General features: G+C 36.2%; 2 protein-coding genes across 47 annotated transcripts in view; one reads left to right on the top strand and one right to left on the bottom strand.

Annotated features, from left to right (window-relative positions):
• LOC144313908 (uncharacterized) overlaps nt 1-16,606 on the bottom strand; it is a 77,276-nt gene that overhangs the window by 23,273 nt on the left and 37,397 nt on the right. Inside the window, exon 6 of one of the 35 annotated variants that reach the window (XM_077897535.1) lies at nt 6,564-10,182. The exons of the other annotated variants lie outside the window; for them this stretch is intronic. The gene's annotated coding sequence lies outside the window, so the exon portion shown is untranslated. Of the gene's footprint in view, nt 1-6,563; nt 10,183-16,606 lie in introns of those variants that run through there. 35 annotated transcript variants of the gene reach the window in all.
• The window catches only part of RGS17 (regulator of G protein signaling 17), a 95,720-nt gene that overhangs the window by 43,875 nt on the left and 35,239 nt on the right, over nt 1-16,606 (top strand). Inside the window, exon 2 of one of the 12 annotated variants that reach the window (XM_077897325.1) lies at nt 14,423-14,546. The exons of 10 other annotated variants lie outside the window; for them this stretch is intronic. The gene's annotated coding sequence lies outside the window, so the exon portion shown is untranslated. Of the gene's footprint in view, nt 1-14,422; nt 14,547-16,606 lie in introns of those variants that run through there. One more of the 12 variants, XM_077897271.1, reaches the window with a different exon arrangement.

Here is a 16,606-nt window from a genome sequence, read left to right as displayed (position 1 = left end):
AGCATCTGGAATATATCTATTGCCTGACAAAGAGATTTACCTGAGGGCTGTTACTTCAGGTTATGATCACTTCTCAGATCCTATCAGAGCTTTGCCCTAGAAATTTGTGCTAGAGCATGTTGCATAGGTATTATTAACAAAGAAAGAAGGATCATAGGCTTTGGAAATAGGCAGTCTTAAGTTTAAACCTGTACTGGGCATTAGCTCGATACCAGAGACTAATCTGTCTGGTTTCAGTTTTCATGTATATAAAATGGCAATATCTACCTCACTGGTTTGTTTTGAGGGCTGCGTGAGAATGTATGTAAAAACTGCTCAAAAAAAAAAAAAATCTGAGTGTGTAATGGCACAGCCACTTTGGAAGACACTTTGGCAGCTTCTGACAAAACTAAACATATTCTTAACATATGATTCAGCAATCACACTCCTTCATATCTACCCAAAGAAATTGAATACTTATATAGACATAAAAACCTGCACATGATGTTTATAGTAGCTTTATTCATAATTGCCGAAACTTGGAAGCAACTGAGATGTCTTTCAGTAGATGAATGAAGAAACTGTCATACATCCAGACAATGGAATATTATTAAGCTCTAAGAAAAAATGAGCTATCAAGCCATGAAAAGCCATGGAGGAACTTTAAATGTGTATCACTAAGTGAAAGATGCCAATCTGAAATGGCTACATATTGTATGCTTTGCACTATAAAACATTCTGCAAGAGGCAAAACTATGGGGACAATGAAAAGATGAGTGGTTGCCAGAGGTGGGCAATGACAGGGGAGACGACTAGGCAAAGCACAAAGGATTTTTATGGTAATGAGCATTCTCTTACGGTATTTCAGTGACGGATATATGTCATTACCCATTTGTCCAAATCCATAGAGTGTTCAACATTAAGAGTGAGCCCTAAGGTAAACAGTGGATTTCAGGTGCTTATGATTTGTCAGTATAATATACGTCATTCTAGTGAATGATGATAACGGGGAAGATATATGTGTGTAGTGGGGGAATATATGGGAAATCTCTCTCAAATCTCCCTCTCAATTCTGTTGTAAACCTAATACTGCTCTCAAAAAAATACTCTAAATTTTTTTAAAAATAGTTATCTGCATCTCACTTCCATTAAATTATATGATCCATTTCTCCATAACTCAGCAACATAATGTCAGAAGCCCTATTTCATGAGGCTGACTTTTGCTGAGATCTGTAACTGCAGTATGTTTTATTTTTTTAGTATTTTAATGGCTTGTGAATTATGTGGAATAGAGCAATGTAGTAGCATTTTTTCCAGCCGCATGTGAATTGTTTATACATTTTCACATTCCTAAGTGTGACAATATTTCTGTTCCTCTATGACAAATCATTACTGTCAGCATTAACTGAGCAACTAATGACAGTAGGGCACTGCCTTTGATACTAAACATACATGTTAATAATTTAACAGTACACTTATCTTCAAAACATTTCATATAGAAAGGACAAAAGCATGCAAATCAGTGTAATTACCACAGTGTAATTACCAAATTGAGAGCTACTGTGCGCCCGGCACTGTGCTTATTACAAGGGTCTTTTCATTTAATCTCAAACATTTTGATGAATTATTAGGTAATATTATTATCCTGATTTCATAGTTGCATGACCTAAAGCTCAAAACGGTTAGGTAACTTGCTCACGGAGTAAGAGATAGAGCTTTAATTTAAACTTTCAACTATTGTAATAGAATACATCCTCCCTAACAATACTAGTTCTGATACCGGGTGCAGACAATTAAGTGTTAGAACATTGCTACTCGATGTGTGATTGCATGTGATTCCTGTGCTGATTTGCAAAACATTTGTTATTGGTCCATAACAAAGTAAATACTGAAATTGAGAGTAAGCTTTTAGAAATGTTTAGAGCAAATTTGACAAAGGAATTTTTATGTCTATTAAATCTAATAGTGGGGATCCCTGGGTGGCTCAGCGGTTTGGCACCTGCCTTTGGCCCAGGGCGCGATCCTGGAGTCCCGGGATCGAGTCCCGCATCGGGCTCCTGGTGTGGAGCCTGCTTCTCATTCCTCCTGTGTCTCTGCCTCTCTCTCTCTCTGTCTATCATAAATAAATAAATAAATAAATAAATAAATAAATCTTTAAAAAAAAATCTAATAGTAAAAACTAATCAGTGCTCTGTATTGAATCTTTTATTATTTATTTTTATTGTGTTTGGCCAAAGTATTGCTCCATGGCTGATTGGAAATTTAAAAACAAAAAACAAAACAGGGACACCTGGCTAGCTCAGTTGGTAGAGCCTGCAACTCTTGGTCTTGGGGTTGTCAGTTCAAGCCCCACGTGGGTCCTCAAATTTAATAGGAAGGAAGGAAAGAGAGAAGGGAGGGAAGTGGAGAAGAAGAAGGAAGTAAGTAACCACTGATAATATTGTAAAGAACAAAACAGAACAAAAAAACACCCTAGTCCTTCACTACCAATAGTGTGAGATTCACTCTTCAAATCCAGAAGATTAGTGGGATGGGAAAGGGTTGGAAGTAAAGTAGGAATTATGACAGTGTTATGACAATGTAAAGAGCTAATGATAATTGAGTACTTACTTTGTGCCCATGACTGTGCTTCTCCCTCTCTGTCCACACATACACACACATACCGTATAAACTACACGTATGCCATACACATGTATATATGTACATACGGGTGTATATATATATACTATATATAGTGTATATATATAGTATCACTTATACATATATACATATATTTCTTTGTATGAAGTTATCATTTAATATCTTTACAACGCCCTAAAACTTTGAAGTAGATATCTACCGTGTCCATTTTACCTGATTATGTTCTGGATATTACTGCTAATATCTGCTGCTTTCCTCAGCGTATTCTTTACTAAAAACCAAACCAATGGAGATGCTCTCATTATCAGTGCTCTTTTGTGACTATCTGAGGCTGGAGAATAACTGTGCTTCCCCACTGCCCCCCCCCCCCAATAAAACCTGTCCCTTCTTTTCTCTTTTCTATATTTCAGAGGGTACTTGGTGGGAGGTTGGGAATAGCTGTGTCAGGGGCTTTGGGAGAGCCTTTATTCCCTCATCATACTTAGCTGTTCTAGTAACTGCTGCCCACTCTTCTTGGAATGAGTAAAAATGTTTTGCTGTGTGAGTAAAGAGTGCTGACTGAATTGATTTCATCACTTGTGTATTTCCTGGAGTTTGGTGAATTTATTAAAGCAAAAACAACAACAACAACAGCAACCACCAAGAAACTTGAGGTGAGGTGAGATGAATTTTCTAACAGGACCAGTGTGCTGAAAATGCATATGTTAAAGGCAGAGTGAAGGGAAGTAACTGTGTTGATTAAATAGACCTAATAATGTGCTACAGGGAAAAGGTGACCATAAATCCTCTTCCACGAATTTTTACCTTGAATAGAGCACAGGTGAGCTTTTGAAAAAGTTTCCTGGTTACTGAATTGTATCTTTAACTGTTCTCTTTTTATAGATGTCTATTAGTGTAACACAATATACATAGAATGTAGCTTTGGAAAGAATAGATAGTACATTATCTCATTTGCTGACTGTATCTGAGAAAGTGGCAGAGTTAAGCTGTTCTTCAATATAGAAACTATTAGGAAGTGCAGGAGAGAATCAGAGGTAACATTGGTTTGGTTGGAGAAAAAGATTTGAATAGTATATAGGAATATTATGTTAAACACAAACATAAATGGGATATATTTTGTGTTTTAGTTCTCTTCTGGTGATGCTTCCACATAGTATTAATCCCTTTATTCCCATTTAATGTGTTTATATAGACATTGCTCTGTATTGAATTTCCATAGCAATTATCCTTGTTTGTGTAACAATCTTAAATAATTATGGGAACAATTACTATTAGGAGAAACAGTCTCTGGCATACCCTTTTCAAACGTGGTTTTATTATCTCTACTGATTTTTTTTTCTGTTTATAGTTTGTCTTTTTTTTTTTTCTTATGTTAACTTGCTTTTTTTTTTTTAAGATTTTATTTATCTGAGAGACAGAGATCACAGGAGCAGGGGAGGAACAGAGGGAGAAAGAGAAGCAGACTCTCCACTGAGCAGTGAGCCTGATGCAGGGAACGATCCCAGGATCCTGAGATCATGAACTGAGTCAAAGTCAGATGCTCAACCAACTGAGCCACCCAGGGACCCCTTAACTTCTTATCTTTTTTATGTGAATTGAAATAATAAGCATGTCTCCTCTCTGAAAAGCACTTCAGTGATTCCCAAACTGAGTATGTCACATAAATGAAAGTGCTGTCAGTACTTCCCTAAGTAAACACATGATGACTCCATATTAATCAATGGTATTTTCTAGAATGGCACAATGAAAGTAATAGCCATGCTAAGGATTCTTATTGTCACCATGCAGTGCTTATGGCAAAGATTTAGTCCCATTTCTAAAACATTCACCCTAAGCTAATGCTGCTGTTTTCAACTAAAGCAAAGCCTGAATAAGTCAGGTAAAAAGTGGATTTTTTTAAAAGCCCTACTTCATCTGTATTGGATTTTCGATTTTCTGTTATTGCTAAGTAATTGAGTGACTGCCCTTTCATATTAACTGAGCAAATCTGGCTTCTGTTGGGGAGCCTGTCCACTCACCTATGCTGGAAAGACACCTCTTTGTTTTGCTTCTCTCCTTTAACACATGTTGACTGAGCTCACTGGTTCTCAAGCTTATTCATATGTGATGAATTTTCCTGGAAAATACGGTGCTTTTCACCACTATCCTGTTGATGATACTAACATTGAAATCACTGATCTTTAAATTTTTGTGTAAAAATAAATACTGGCTTATATTAGTTTCCAAAATACATAAACAGTAGTAGGTATCAACATTTTAGGAAGAAAAAAGATGGGATAAAACTTATGAGAGACATTTCTCCTCATTAATTTTTTTCCTCTGACCAAAATAGATGATTGTATATGGAGTGGAATACTCGTTCCATTTCACAAAATTTCAGTTCTTGGTGGGAGCTTAATTGAGACACATAATTACTCTTTCATGTGTATCAAAATTACCAAGATGACTGGCCCAGCCTCTGCCCTCAAAGAGCTCATACTCTTGTAGGAAAAACTCACAAATGGCAAAACTCTAAAACAGTATGAAATTGCAGATGAAAGAAGGTCAAGCAGTGCTAGGTACTTTCCCATAGGCTGGTTTGTCAGAGCCTGCCAGGAAAAAGCACCTCTGTGAGGTGCTAGTGATACCAAAAAACAGTGAAGGTCTTTAGGATGTCAGAATCCAGTAATGAAACAGTCTTGCCCACTAATTACAACTCAGAGTGGTAGGTGCACCGTACGTGTCAGCACTGAGAGGGAAGCACTTATTTCTGCCCAAATGGGTAGAAGACAGAGGGAATGATAAGTGAGATGAGCATTGAAAGGGTATTATTTCAGCAAGCTCTTTTTGATTTTTCATCCCACTTTGTGGTTTAACTAGAAGATGCTGTGTCTTTCTGACTTACAGATATATCTCCTCTACACAGCAATCACAGTGCCTCAAGTTCACAACTTAGCACGGCCTGAAACCATGCTTCTCAGGCCTTAGTAGTTATACAGATCATCAGGGAATCTTGTTAAAATGTAGAACCAGATCCAATAAGTCTGAAGTGGGGCTTGAGATCCTCAATTCTAACAACCTCCCAGGGGATGGGATGCTGCTGATCCATGGACCACATTGTGAATGGCAAAGGCCGAGGTTTTAACTCGATATAAGAACCTTAGCAATTACCAAGTCACTCACTCAGTCACCCTTCAGTTACATTTAAAGCCCCATCTTAAAATTTTGAAGAAAAATCTTCATGTAAATATGAAGACAGAAGTTGTCTAGGAGTATAATAACAAGTATTGTGGGCAGCCCGGGTGGGTCAGCGGTTTAGTGCTGCCTTCAGCCCAGGGCGTGATCCTGGAAACCGGGGATCCAGTCCCGTTGGGCTCCCTGCATGGAGCCTGCTTCTCCCTCTGCCTGTGTCTCTGCCTCTCTCTCTTGAATAAATAAATAAAATCTTAAAAAAAAAAAAAAAAAAAGAACAAGTATTGTGATTCTGATTACAGATTAGTGAGTGCTGTTCACTTGACACACTGCTAAGGTCAATGGTCATGCTTTCCCCTCCTTACAACCACTGAGTGAAGTAAATACTATTTCCTCATTTTACAAACAATGGCAGAGTTTAAGTAACTTTACTCACTGCCACCTGGCCAGGACAAGGCAAGCTGTATATATCACCTAGGAAAAGAAACCCATGGACATACTCACTGATGGAGTCAGACCTAACCACCCAAAGTATTGACCAGAATTCTATTCTTAGGAGTTTTCACTCTGAGTGAACAGGGATTACTTCTTGAATTCTTGGTAGTTTTAATGTTATCCTAAAATGATGTTTTTGAAAACAGCATACACAAAAAAATAGCCTCCCAGCCCCCCCCCAAAAAAGCAAAAACTAGTTAGGATACAGCTCTTTTTGTTTTTTCATATCTTTTTATTTATTTATTTTTAAAGATTTTACTTATTTATTTGACTGAGAGAGCACACAGCAGTCAGAGGTAGAGGGAGAAGCAGGCTCCATGTTGAGTAAGGAGCCCGATGCAGGGCTTGATCTCAGGCCCCCCGGGATTGTGACCTGAGCCAAAGGCAGATGCTTAACAGACTGAGCCACCCAGGCACCCCAGGATACAAATCTTTTTAGATAAACATGTCATGATATGGGAAATGACACTGAAGGCTTGCTCTGTCACACAGACAAATGCTGGCTTAGCTGAAGCAGAGTAGTTATCAGAAATTTTAAATTGAGGAGTGAGTTGTTTTCCTTCCCAGAGAAAATACATCACAACCAGGAATAAATATCTGTACATAGTGAATTGCTTCCTTGTCCACCCCAGTGCTGAAGAAGGCCTTACAAATTTGGCTTATTTAGCAAATACCTTTTTGGGGCTAAACACTGAATCAACAACTATATGGCAAAACTGAATGCTTTCACTAAACATGAGAAGATGGCTGCAATTATAATGAAGTTTGATTGTTGGATAAGGAGTTGATTGTGGGTACTGTGAGTCACTTGAGACTCAGTGCATTTACATGTGATAAAAATTACAGTGTTAGTGGTAAAATGAAAAACCAAACTATTAGTCTTCTTTCTTCACTGAGTAAGTCTTTGTGTAGATCCCTGAGATAGGAAGATTCTACCCAATGGGTACAAAAATTTGACCACCCACCCTATGAGAAATGGTCTCTCAGCAAGAAGATAGTGATGGAAATCTTCAACATCTGTAGCCTGAAAACAGTGTACCATATCAGCTTTCTGGCAACATTAGGAACAGCTCTCTCCAGTACTATCTTGAGAGAGCTGTCACTTATTGAGTGCTTACTATATGTATGAAGATTTGTTCTGAGTATTTTACATATTCAATCCATTTGATGACCTGTACAGTAATAACGGTGTACTGATGTGTTCTATTATTATCAATCCCAAAGGGACACTTTGGGAAAGGATAAAGAGCACTGTTCAAACTTGACAGCATTTCTTAGAGCTGTAGGAATTATAGGTAAAAAATTTGAAATCTCTGCCTTGGGAAAGTAGATTTTTTAAAAAGTAATCTGAGGAATCTGCATACTCACCATCAAAATAGTCAATATTTATGTGCATCTACTAATGATAAAAATTACTGCTAGATTCCAGGAAGGCCAACATATTTGAGGTATCTATCTATCTATCTATCTATTTATCTATCTCCTTCCTCTTAAGAGTTTTATGATTTTATTGGGAAACAATATATAAACAAAAAAGGTGAATAGTATTAGTCTCAAGAACTGACAATAGGCTCTCTAAGAATGTAGAAATTGATAAAAACAGGGGTTCTCTTCCTCCTGATTGTATTTTGAAGAGAGTAGTTAGCTTGGGCAGCTCATTTCAAGAGTAGTAACTCTAGAACTAAGATATTCTCTCAATCTGGGGTGCCTTCGTGGCTCAGTCGGATAAGCATCCAACTCTTAGCTCAGCTCAGGTCTTGATCTCAGGGTCTTGAGCTCAAGCCCTGTGTCGGTGTCCATGCTGCACATGGAGCCTACTTAAAAAAAAAAAAAGATATTTTCTCAGTCTAACCATCCATGTAAAATTGAGGCCTCTGTACATCAGCCTCAACCTTTTTCAAACAGTTGTCCAGCCTCTATTTGAATGCTCAAGAATACTTGGCTTGATACCAACCTCACGGGTAAATGAAGGTCTCATCTGAGTATCAGACAGACTTTCCATATATGGAAACAAGAGACTTAATTGCTTCTATTCGTCAATCCATCTCCTAACATTGGGATCTTACAAAGCAGATCTATATACTCTCCTACACGACATCACTTCAAATATTAGAAGAGTATGATTCGGATTGTCTGTCTTCTTCATTAGCGCAAACACCTTTGTTCTAAAAGTAGTATTCTTATGAGACATTTTTGAGTGTTTTTTTTTTTCTCCTCCTTCTAGTCTTCTGAACATATTGCAATTTCTTTCTTAACTTCTGGCCAGAATTAAACATAACCATTCGACCAGCCCAGATAAGACCCATCATCAGCTTTAGAAAACCTGTTTTAGAAAGCATGCTTCCATTACTGCATTCTAAGTTTTCATTACCTATTTTATTTACATCGTACTATTGATTAATACTGAATTTATTGTCCAGTTAATCACCTAGAATTTTTCATGTGTTCCTTGTAAGCCATGCTTTCTCTCATCCTCATCTTATGAAGTTTTTTTTAGATCCAAGCTCATATCCTTATATTTATCTTTTAAATTTCATCTTGTTTTATTTTGTTCATTACTCAAACTGTAAAGATTTTTATTTGAGATATAATTGACATATAACATTGTGTAAGTGTAAAGTGTACAAGTGTTGGTTTGATACATTTATATATTGCGATATGATTACCACTGTAGCATTAGCTCATACCTTCACCATGTCACATAATTATCATTTCTTCTACGTGGTGAGAAGATTTAAGGTCTAGTAACTTAGCAACTTTGAAGTATATAATACGGTATTGTTAATAATTAGATCAGTGCAACTGATGTTGAACTTACTTACAACTGATGTAGAACTTACTCATGTTCTAACTGTAATTTTGCATCCTTTGACCAGCATCTCTCCAGTTCTTCCACCTTCAGTCCCTGAACTACCATTCTACTCTGTTTCTACAAGTTCAGCTTTTTTAGATCCCACATATAAATAGCAGCATACAATATTTGTTTTTCTGTCTGCCTAGACATGTTGTTACAAATGGCAATATTTCCTTCTTTCTCATGGATGAATAATATTCCATTTTACACATATATATATATACATATATGCATAGAATTCATACAGAATATAGATGAGTAGAATATTATATTCCATCTATATTATATTCCATCTATATTATATTCCATCTATAATATAGATTCCATCTATATTATAGATGCACACACACATTTTCTTTATCTATCATCCATTGACAAATATTTAGGTTGGTTTCCATATCTTGGGTAGCATGAATAATGCAACTACAATGAACATGAGAGTTCAGGTATCTTTTCTATATCCTTTTTTATTTGCTTTGGTCATATATCCAGAAGTGGGATTGCTGGATCAGATGGTAATTCTAGTTTTAATTTTTTGAAGAACCTCTATACTGTTTTCCATAGCGGCTAAATCAATTTGTATTCCCACCAACAGTGCATGACTTCCCTTTTCTCCACATCCTCAACAATACTTATTTTTTGACTTTTTGTTAATAGACAATGTAACAGGTATGAAGTGATATCTCCTTGTGGTTTAGATTTGCGTTTCCGTGGTAACTAGTAATGTTGAGCATCTTTATATGTAAGTGCTGGACATTTGAATGTCATCTTTGGAAAAATGCCTATTCAGTTTCTCTGCTCATTTTTTTTTACTGTTTTGTTAATTTTTTTATTGAGTTACATGAGGTCTTTATATATCTTGGAAATTAACCCCTTTATGAGATACATGGTTTGCAAATACTTTGTCTCATTCTGTAGGTTGCCTTTTCATTTTGGTGATTATTTCTGTTGCCATGCAAAAGCTTTTATATATTTGGAGGTAGTCCCACTTGTTGATTTTTACTTCTGTTGTGTAAAGATGGTTTTGATCATTGTATGTGATCCTGCACAAGGGAAAAAAAGCAATGTGGAGTAAAACTGTGACCAGGTGGAAATGAGATTAAAAAAAAGAGAGAGAGAAAGAAAGAAATGAGATCAGATGTCCTTCTTGCTTCTTGGAAGATACAACTAATGCCCAACAACAACAAAAAAGACCTCCCTCATCACTACCTCAGATTTATGGGTTTACCTCGCTAGTAAATTTGCCTAAGCTTTGAGGGGGGGAAGTGATAATGCTAAGGATTAATCTTTATTCCATAACAGCTTTCCCAGCACCTCACTATAAAAACTAAATGAAATGTTTTCCAAGGTGGCCAGTATGAGAGGAGCAGTCTGGGAGACCACTCACTACACGTGCTCCCAGCCTTGCTATGTCCCTGGGTCATGGGCCCTTCCAGGGCCACACAGCTCAGAGTATGAAGTCCCAATTTCGTGCACAAGTATGTACTTCTCTGTAAGGGAGAAACCAATTTCCCCACCTCATTCTCCTTTATCCTGTGAAATTAAACAGTTTCTTGACAGTCTATTTCCCTAGGGAGTTTGAATGGAAGAAAAGAGAATTGGCCTCCACATTATCGAAAGTGTTTGAGTTTTAGCCCTTGGTTATGCACTCTTTTGTAAAATTTTTTTTCTTTTTTCCTTTATGACATTAAAAAAAATTTGTTTTGCTTAAAATTAGAATCCATTAACTCTACAGAAGAAAACTATAACAGTTACACAGATTTTCCCTTCTGTATTTACAGATAAACTCCAGTGACTTTTCTTAAGCACCATTGTTTAGAAGGACACACAGGAAGTAGATGCAAGTAAGGTTTCCGGGATGTGAATAGCCGCTGTTCCCTATGCCCATTCACCCAGAGAGAGTGCTGTCACTAAGTAGCTCTCTAGAAAATTTTTCTTCCCCACTGTGTGTCACTAAGTAGCTCTCTAGAAAGTTTTTCTTCCCCACCTTGTGTATAATTCTTTGAACAGTGCAGCTATGTAGCAAAATATGACAACAGACTGTTTTTCTTATATATAGTTATATGCCAGGCAGCACAGGAGAAAGTTAGACTCCAAACACAGTTGATAATAATACTGAATATAAATATGGAACTGCTGATATTCCAGGATACATACAGATCAATCAGAGAAATAGAAGCAACCTGCTCCAAATGGTATGGGTACTTACAGAGGAAAAATCAGTGAGTAGTAATTTTTTTTTTTTTTTTGCCAGAAGGAAAATGCTTATGACACAACACACACAATTACCTCAGAAAAGCACAAAGAAGGCATTAGCCTGTGATTTTTTCCTAATGAGCCAAAGGACTTAGGAAACTGAAAAGTCCTACAAATCTAACAATTATTTGAACTCCTCTTCAGCGTTTTATACCATGACATTGCACCCAACAGGGCATTTCTCTATAAATTTTCTAAAATTGGGTATTTAACAGTGACAAAATGAAGGTATTTAATTCTCAAGAAGGTGATTAAATCTTCCTGCAAACTGGTGGGATAAGATATAGATAAGGACCTCTGTCTGGTAAAAAGCTGTATTGTATTTATGTGTGTGGGGGGTGGGGGTGCGGGGTGTTTCTCAAGACAAAAAATTAAATACAGAAAGTACAAAAGATAATAAAACAAATACTCCTGGGTGCAGTTCTCCAATTAAACAAATATTAATAATTTGTTATTGCTTCAGGTCTTTGTAAAAGAAATTATCAGATAAAGTTAAAAATCCCTTCTTTTCCAATCACATTTCCATCATTATACCCCAGTAGTCATGGATCTAGTTCATGTTTTATTACTTTACTATATATATTATCCAGAAGTAAATAAAAGGTATTGTTTTGTATACTTACAAAATTACATTAATAATACAAGCTGTTTTTTTAAAAATATTTTGCAGCTATTTTTCCATTCAATGTTATTTTACAATCTCCCTGTTGAATCCTGTAGATCTAAGTTATTCATCTTAAGTGTTGTTTTATAGAGCATCCTATAACGAGATCCCCATTTTTATTCATTCTTGAAAGGATGAAAATACAGATTGTCCCATTTAGGGAATTAAAAATATTGTATTTAATATCTTCATATACATATGTCAAAGCTTCTCCAATGTATAAACATGAGAGTGGAATTTGTTAGCTACTTTGTTATGTAGCCAGTATTATTCTTCAAAATGATTGTTTGAGAGCTTTTTGTTTACCCACATCCTCTCTCAAAATTGGTGCCCTGTGACTTTTTAACTGTGGGGAAATTAGCTATGGAATAATTGTTTTATTTGAATTTCCCTGATTACTAGTTCTGAGTATATATTAATCTAATTTGGGGCATTTGTATTTTCCTCCTCTGTAAATTGCCTGCACATCTCCTTTGCCCATTTTTCTATTAGGTTATTTGTATTTTTCAGTTGTGATGTGTTACTTATATTTTACAGGTAATAATCCTTTGTATCCTCTAGTCTGGTTCTTATTTTTCACTTTATGTGATCCTTATTTGTTCAAAGGTTTTTGATAAACTAGACTATATCAAAAATAATATTTTCCTTTCTGGCTTGGGCTCATAAATCCTTTTCCCACCCTGAAACTATAAAAGCATTTTTCTATATTTTCTTGTCAGAGTTTTGTAATTGTTTGTAACATCCAACCCTAATTCATCTGAAGTTTATTTGTGTGCATGTGTTATAACTTAAGAGATGTAATTATCATATAGAAATCTAATGTATCAACACTATGTACTGAATTTTTTTTCTGAATGATAACGGAGGCATCCTCTAACTGAAGCATGATTGCATATGTGCCTGACTCTGTGTCTCAACTCTATACAAATTCCATAGTACTGATCTATTTATGTATTCCCATGCCAATGACATGTTGTCAAAATTATTTTATGTCATTGATAAACTATCCCCCTTGTTCTTGTTTTCAGAAATATCTTGGTTAATTTCTGCCCTTTATTCTTCAATGTAAATTTTATTTTATTTTTTCTTTTTTTAAGATTATTTATTTATTTATTTATTCATGAGAGTTCCATGTAAATTTTAGAATCCCTTTGTTGAGTTCTATGAGATTCAATTAGAATTTTTATTACACTCATATTGAATTTATGGGATAATATGGGACAGTTAACATTTTGAAGATATTTCATTTCCTCACTTGAGAAAATAACTTTCTCTATCCAGGTGTATCCTATATTTTTTGATAAAGTTTTGTAATATTTTCATAAAGTTCTCAAACAACTTGTGTTAGAAATATTGTCAGTTGCTTTTTCATTTTTTGTAATTCATTTGAATGATGCCTTTCTTTCTTGGATATATTCTAATTAGTTTTTGGTAGTATATTAGAAATATGTTGATTTTTGAAGCTTGACTTGGTATCCTTCTTGAACTATCTCTAATATCTTTATTGAATCTCTTGGAATTTCTTTGTAGACAACCATATCACTATAAATATTAAAATTTGTGTTTTCCTTTCCAATCCTTATTTACTTTTTCTTATTTGATTGCAATGGCTAGGAAATTAATAATATTCAGTGTTAGGTGTGATAGTTGACTGTCTTTTTCTTATCATTAATGAAATTGCTTATAAAATTCACCAATCAACACACATTTTTGTGTTATCTGCTATGTACCAGGCATTATTACAACAATGAACAAAATAACAAAACTCTTTACTTTCATGGAACTTATTTTCTAGTTGATTAGACAAGGGTGAATAGGTCATGCTTGAGAAGGGAGGTGTGTTTTTAAATAAGGTAGCAAGGAAGGTTCCACTGAGAATGTAACATAGGAGTAAGGCCTTTGTCAGTGCAAAGGCCCTGACACATGATTGTACCAGGCATGGTTGAGGAAAAGCAAGGAAGCCATTGTGGTTAAACAGAGTAAGTGAGGAGGAGAGAAAAGGAGATGCATTCAGAGAAATGAATGATGAAGGACCAGACATTGGCTTTGACTCCGAATAAGATGGGAAGCCTCTGGAAGATTTAGAGCGGATTTGGGTGGAAGAATCTTTGCTGAAATCATCTACTTATGCTTGTGCACTTTGGCTGCTGTGTTGAGACAAGAACGGCATGGAATAGAGAGAAGTAGTGAATGAGTAGTAGAATGAGATGAGGAGTAGTGAAAAACAGAAGGGAGTGGAAGGGAACAGTTAATAGGGCTTGCATTTACCGATTTACTGTGAGGGTCTGAATGAAAGAGAGGAGTCCAGGATGATTCCACAGGTTTTCGTTTTTGTTTTTTTCTTCTTTGGTCTGAGTAAATAGGTAAGGCTTTTCATTTTCTGAAAGTGGAAGAATTGTGGGAGGAACAGGTTGGTGGAGGAAGAAAGAGCGTCAGATTGAAACGTGTCTGCGATGGCAAGTTGAGAAAGTCAAGGGGAGACATCAGGTAGGTAGTTGGATCTATGAATCCTGAATTCAGGAAAATCATTTTTACTGGACTTCTAAATTTGAGATTCTGAACAGGCAATAGATAGGTCCAGTAAAAGTCTAATGAGTTCATAAAAAAAATGACAGAGGAGAGTTGTAGGGAGAGAGTATGAGATGGGAGAGATGAAGGAAAAAACAAAATAGACTGTGATGTGACTCACAGTCTAGAAAGCAAACAGGTGAGTGTGGTACCCAGGAAGGCAGGAGAAGAAAGCATTTCAAAGAGGATGGAGTGATCACTGTGTCACAGGTACTGATTGGCTTGGAGATTTTGATAAAAGGACTCTTAGATTGAACAATCTGGGGACATTGTGATGCATATAAAAACAGTGTTAGTGGAGGGAAGGACAACCCTTCTATTTCCCTAATTTATGTCATCTTAAATTTATTCCTAGACTTAGTAAACAGAGAAACATGAGATCTTACTTTAGCTAGTCATTAAGTTCAATATCATACTTTATCAATTTCAGTGCTTTGATATTTGTCTCTGACTTTGTTTTCTTCTGACTGAAGTAGGTTTTATACCTGATAACCTAACTAGAAATGCTACAAGAACATACAAGCATTTGCCCATGAAAAAAATTTTTTAAAGATTTTATTTATTTATGAGAGACACACAGAGAGAGGCAGAGACATAGGCAGAGGGAGAGACAGGCTCCCCACAGGGAGCCTGATGTGGGACTCAGTCCTGGGATTGGGGATCACACCCTGAGCCAAAGACAGATGCTCAACGGCTGAGCCACCCAGGTGCCCTGAAAAATTTTTTGACTATATCCCTTACATGATGAACATAGAATGTTTTTAATACATATTTTATTCTCCAATTTAGAAAAATTAGTGCTTGAAGACATAATTTTTGAAGCATGAGCTCACAATACCAAAATAATCAAAGTACATTATGGTTTTAATAAGTATTGCTGTCAGTTACACATGACATTGTATGTATGTGATTTACATACATGGCATATTTATGAAAAACATCATGTAGTAGAATTCATTTCTTTTTCTATTAAGTCATGCTATATTTGATATTCTTTTACTCAAATAAAGCTTTATTTTTTATCCTTAACAAAGTCCTAGGTCAGGATGGGTCAGGTAAAATAGGTGACAACTCATTTGGCCACCTTTGTAAGGTCACAGGTATCAGCACATCCTGTACCTCAATATTTTTCTCATTTGCCATGATATGTATATCCCACCAAAGTAATTTCCCTGGATTTGGTGACTTTTTATCTTTCCACATTTCCCTACTGAATGAAAACAGATCTGAGGTGGTGGAGGGAAGGGAGGTGTTGTCTTTGCGACTGGGACATGTAACAGAGAAAAAGGCACTTTGCCAATATATGATCAGGCTCCAGCCCCTGGAGGGAAAAGTCAAACATACCAAGAAGAAGATGCAGTGCCTTGAAAGAAGCTAAGAGAACACCAAAACACACTTGATCTTCCTCACAATGTTACATAGTTAGAAACTTTGCAACCTGCTTTGTAAAACTCAGTGAACCTGACTGTAAACACCAGTGGAGAAACAAGTTATGTACCCCTGCTACAGTCATTTAAAAGTGTTCACCAAGGAAAGTGGATGAAATCATTCTTGAGTAAAGAAAGAAGTTAAACATAAATCTTCCAACCTTGTCTTATTTACCTTACCAACTGATTTTGATTATGTGGCAATGTTGGGGGGGGTTTTGTTTTTTGTTTTTTTTTAAGATTTAATTATTTATTCATAACAGACACACAGAGAGAGGCAGAGGCAGAAGGAGAAGCAGGCTCCCCGTGGGGAGCCCGATGGGGCACTGGATCCCAGGACCCAGGGATCACTACCTGAACCAAAGGCAGGTGCTCAACTGCTGAGCTACCCAGGGTAGCTACCCACGGCTACCCGTGCCGTTCCTGCACGGCAACGTTGTTATGATAATTTTACGTAGCAGATAGTGGTGGAAGTTTGTCCCTGAAGTTTGTAAGATAGTCTCCTAAAATTTTTAAAGATTTTATTTATTTATTTGACAGAGAGAGAGAGAG

Source organism: Canis aureus, chromosome 1 (assembly GCF_053574225.1).
Source record: "Canis aureus isolate CA01 chromosome 1, VMU_Caureus_v.1.0, whole genome shotgun sequence".
In the NCBI taxonomy this organism is placed as follows: Eukaryota; Metazoa; Chordata; class Mammalia; order Carnivora; family Canidae; genus Canis; species Canis aureus.
Note: the sequence above shows the minus strand (reverse complement) of the source record. Positions and strands in the feature narration are given on the sequence as shown.